At 43.1% G+C, this 5127-nt stretch overlaps 1 pseudogene; it reads left to right on the top strand.

The window, feature by feature from the left end:
- The first annotated feature begins 1969 nt into the window (after positions 1-1969).
- Positions 1970-3336, top strand: LOC102475662 (hematopoietic progenitor cell antigen CD34 pseudogene; annotated as a pseudogene).
- Positions 3337-5127: the final 1791 nt, after the last annotated feature.

The following is a 5127-nucleotide window of genomic DNA, read 5'->3' as shown; positions in this document are numbered from 1 at the left end:
TGTTAGGTTGGTTTAGCCAGAACACCTTTTTACCCTCGATTTTATGGTCTAATAATTTTCCATCCATTGTCCCCCATGCTGCTGCCTGACTATAAATTCCCAGTGTTCACAGTGGAGCCAGTCTCTCTCTCTGCCACTGCAAAATTCCACCGTAGTGGTCTCTACAGCTACTGCAATGGCCTTGAATGATGTCCACCTTACCAGGCATTAGCAAGTATCATTGCATAATTTTTTTCTCTAACACTTTTTGGATAAATTTTAGTTCATTCATATGGTCTACAGAACCTTTCACAATCTTTAACCACCTTATGGTTATAGTAATTCAAACATGCCATGTGATTTTATAATGGGATTCCTCTTGATCTTCAAACTCAGCTTAACAATTATTTTCTCTATGCTTTTTCTTTCCCTTTCAGAGCACACACTTCATACCCCTTGGGTCATCAGAAATGTCAGGATGTGTTTTTCTATGCAAAAATGTTTCATGATTTTTCTGATGACCCAATATATTGTAGCACTTTTTAAATGGTTTTATTTATTTACCTATTTAAATCTCTTCCTTCCTTTCTTCCTTCCTTCCTCTCTCTCTCTCTCTCTCTCTCTCTCTCTCTCTCTCTGTCTCTGTCTCTGTCTCTTAATTGCTAGAGCATACTTGTGCTCACCAGAGAAAGATGGGGAGAAAGCATCTTCCAATGGGGCATACTTATATCACAATCCCTTCTCCTCCATTTCCCCATCTCATCAGAATTTGGGGGATGAATGCACACATGTCCAGGAGTGTTTTCAAGCTGCTGGGACCAGAATTCAGTGTTCAGCCATGTTGGATCTGGATGCCTATGCACGGTGCTTAACTGCTGTGTTATGGGACTGGCCACTTAAGTGGTTTTATAATTACATTTTTACATCATTTTCTTCCATTAATAACCCTCCAAGATATAAGCTTTTTTTAAAGAATTATTTATTGTATTTAATTCCATTTGTTATTATTATTTTTTGATTTGACCAGACACAGACAGAGAGAGAAAGGGAAAGCAAGAAAGCAAGCCACCAAGACTGGGAACCATGGTCAGCCATATGGGAATCCAGCACCTTTAACCACTATGCCACCTGCTGGCCCCCAAAATATAAGCTTTTAAACTGAAAATACTGTCCCATTAATTTCTTATCCCTAGATATTAGTACACTGCCCACCTTATTGACTTAATAAAAACAACGATGCTAAAGTTGTTGGAATGCTTTCTATGTGCCAGCAGTGTGCTAAGCACTTACATGGTGAGCATTTATTGTTTTGCATGCCCAGGTTCTGTGCTCCCATCTTACTGTGAAGAATCTTTAAATTAAGGCCTGATAGAGGCAGAGTCCACCTCATACTTGAAAACTGATTTGGGACAAAGTTCTTTTCCCCACTACCTGGAGCTAGAGCATAGGCATGGCCTATGTTCCCAGGCTAAGCCGACTGGATTATCTTAGCTGAAACTTAAAGTGTGGGGGGCCAGCAGGTAGCGTGGTGGTTAAAAGTGCTGAACTCCCACATGACTCACCATGGTTCGATTCGATTCCCAGACCTGACAGCTTGCTTTCTCACTCTCTCTCTCTCTCTCTCTCTCCCCTCCCTCTCTCTCTTTTCCCCTCTCTGGTCAAATTAAAATAAATAAACAAATAAAGCTAAATAAAATAATTTAAAAAAAAAAAGAAAGAAAGAAACTGGGGCCAGCAGGTGGCCTGATGGTTAAAGAGCTGGAATTGCCACATTGCCAACCATGGTTCAAGTCTCAGACCTGGAGGCTTGCTTTCTCACTCCCCTGCAACACCCCGTCTTTCTCCAGCAAAACTCAAGTGAAAAAATTAGTAATAAATAAATAAACAAAATAATTCTAAAAAAAAAAAAGAAAGAAACTTTGAATGTGGACAAAGTAATGTGAAGATAAAGAGATGGAGGTCTTCGACTTGGTGCATGTCTTCGGGAAGCATGGGAAGGATACTGGTCCGCAGATGCGCTCTGGCACACAGGATGCCGTGGGGCTGGACCACACTCTGCCTGCTGAGTTGGCTGCCCTCAGGATTCACAAATACGGCCAACTCCTTATTGCCATAGAATCATCTATCCCAGGAATATCTTCAGCAGTTCCTACAAGTGTGTCCAACCAGAAAACCGCATCACCAAGTGCTCTTGGAGGTATTAGCTCCTACCCTGTCCCTCAGAACAGCAGTGAAACCACAACAACCATCTCAGACACTGCAGTCAATTTTCCATGACCTCTGGGGTCACCCCGATCTCTAGAACCACAAATTCTTCTGTCCAGTCTCTAACCTCAGTAGCCAGCCCATTGTCTAACACTCTAGCCAACTTTTCAACTTCAGAGATGACCTTGAAGCCCAACCTGTTACCTGGAAATGCTTCAGATCCCTCACCCAACAGCACCAGCCCTGTGACACTTCTCACTACATCCTATACATCAGCATCTCCTACCCTAAGTACCATCAAGGGAGAAATCAAATGTTCAGGAATTAAAGATGTGAGATTGACTCAAGGCATCTGCCTGGAGCTCGATGAGATCTCCAGCTGTGGAGCCTTTAAGAAGGAGAAAGGAGAGGACCTGATCCAAGTTCTATGTGTGAAGAAGCAAGCTGAGGCTGAGGCTAGCGTTGGGGTGTGCTTCTTGCTCCTGGCCCAGTCTGAGATTAGTCCTCAGTGCCTGCTGCTAGTCTTGGCCAACAGAACTGAACGTTCCAACAAACTTGGACTTAGGAAAATGCACCAGTCAGCAGCACCAGCAGGTGGCGTGGTGGTTAAGGGCACTGAACTCCCATATGGCTGACTCATGGTTTGAGTCCCTAACCTGGAATCTTGATCTCTCTCTCTCTCTCTGTCTCTCTCTCTCTGTCACTCACTCTGTCCATCTCTGGCCAAATTTAAAATAAATAAGTAAATAAATATATAATACATTATTAAAAAAAAATAAAATGCACCAGTCTGATCTGAGAGGGCTGAGAATCCATGATTTCACTGAACAAAATGTTGCAAGCCACCAGAGCTATTCCCAAAAGACCCTGATTGTAGTGGTCACCTTGGGGATCCTGCTAGCTGTTTTTGGCACTACTGGCTATTTTCTGATGAGCCACCACAGTTGGAGCCCAACAGGAGAAAGGCTGGATGAAGACCCTTATTACACAGAGAACGGCAGAGGCCAGGCCTATAGCTCAGGACCTGGGGTTTCCTCAGAGGCTCAGGGAAAGGCCAGTGTGAACCAAGGGGCCCAGGAGAACAGGACAGGACAGGCCACTTCTAGAAACGGCCATTCAGCAAGACAACATGTGGCTGATACCAAATTGTGACTTGGCTGGGTGGGTCAAGTTTGGGTGGTTTTCAGGAACACAACCTCTCCTTGCATCTAACCACCTGCCACCTCCATGCTGGGGGCAACATCTCTCTGTCCCATTCTTTCCCACTGCACACACCTCAGAGGTTCTTCCTGGGACCTTTCTTGAGGAGAGGCAGGTTAAACACCTGCCCTTTTCATCTTCACTTTCCTGAACCCAGACTCTGGTCTTCTTTGGGTAACAGAGTAATAGTGAAAAGCAAGGGCCAGAGAAGCTTCCTGGGAGGGTGGATGGTCTTGAAACCTTTATCCATGGAACCCACCTCTTCCCCATCTCGTTATAGGAATCCCCAGGGAAAAGGATAGGCTTTTCTAGACTACCATTTCCTCCTCCCAGGAAGCTATGATTTTTTACTGTTTCTTTCTTAGACTTTTTTTTTTCTTCTCTAAGGAAATCAAAGTAGCCCTCTGTATCTGTTCCTTTGTGATATAGCCAGAACGCTGTGTGGTCTTAAACCCTTCCCTTATCCCTTTTCCAGGGTACTGTGGACTGGTCACCAGTTCCCCCTTTACCTCACAAGTTCCACTGAGCCCCAAGTGTCTTCCCACCTGTGAACAGAGGTCTGCACAGTTTCCACTGAAGCCTGGAACTCCGCTCACTTTTTCCCCTCTGGGTCAGAGTGGGCAGGACCATGGAACCGGATCTTAGAGCCGAGTCTAGACTGTGCTCTTCTAAGGAATCTTCTTTCTCTATGTTGGGTCCTGACCTTACCCTCTGATCTTACAGCTTCTTCCTCCCTCCTTTTGACTCCTGGGATGAGCTACATCCTCTGTACCCCAGAAGACTTCTTTCTGTCTCTCCCTCCCCACCCCAAGTCCCTTCACTGCTCTGTACTTTGGGACATCTCCCAGGGACCCTGATCACAAGCTGCTTCCTCTATGAATGACCCAGGTCCTTGCTTGTTTTGCTGGTTTGTTTCTTTCTTTACTGTTTTTCCAGAAGGGTGAACAATGATGGTTAGAAATAGAACTTCCCAGAGATGAGAGGATTAGGTGGATTGTTTTTCTGAATAAAAAGTAGTGTGTGTAAATACTGTAATTAAAGTGAATCTGAAACATGAAAGAAAAAAAAGATAAAGAGATGGAGAGAGATGATTCACAGTAGTATGGATAATTGTGGCAGCCAGGGTCTGCTAGTGACAGTGCCAACAGTGACAGCTTAAAAGATGGTCCTCACATATTACACACCTGCTTCACTATTCCCAGTGACTCTGTGAGTTACATGCTATTCTTCCAATGCATTATTTTTTTCTTAAAAAAAAACCTGAATTTTAATTTTAATTTTATTTATTTATTCATTTATTCATTTCTTTAATTTGGCCAGAGAGAGAGAGAAAGAAAGTGAGAAAGCAAGCCACAAGGTGCGGGACTTGAGCCATGGTCGCTCATGTGGGAGTCCAGTGCCTCAACCATCATGCCACCTGTCAGTCCCCAAATACATTCTTTTCTCAATAAGTTAGCCAGAGTTCACTTCTGCAGCCTTCAACTGAGAACCACAACAGATATAGGGAAATGTTATCATTATTTCTATTTTATAGAAGAGGAATGAATAAGGTGCTCAGGTGTTCAGTGAATAAATAATACTGTAAATTCTAAAAAAAAAATTAGCTATTTACTCAGCTATTAACAAGTTGACACTAATTTTAATCATTTGAAATTTATAGAGAAATAAATTACAGAAAGTAATCAGGTCCCTGAAAATATAGTTTTATACCTTTCTCTCTAGAGTGTATCTCTCTTTCTTATT

Source organism: Tupaia chinensis, unplaced genomic scaffold (genome assembly GCF_000334495.1).
Source record: "Tupaia chinensis unplaced genomic scaffold, TupChi_1.0 Scaffold145685_1, whole genome shotgun sequence".
In the NCBI taxonomy this organism is placed as follows: domain Eukaryota; kingdom Metazoa; phylum Chordata; class Mammalia; order Scandentia; family Tupaiidae; genus Tupaia; species Tupaia belangeri.
This window is presented reverse-complemented; position numbering and strand designations above follow the sequence as displayed.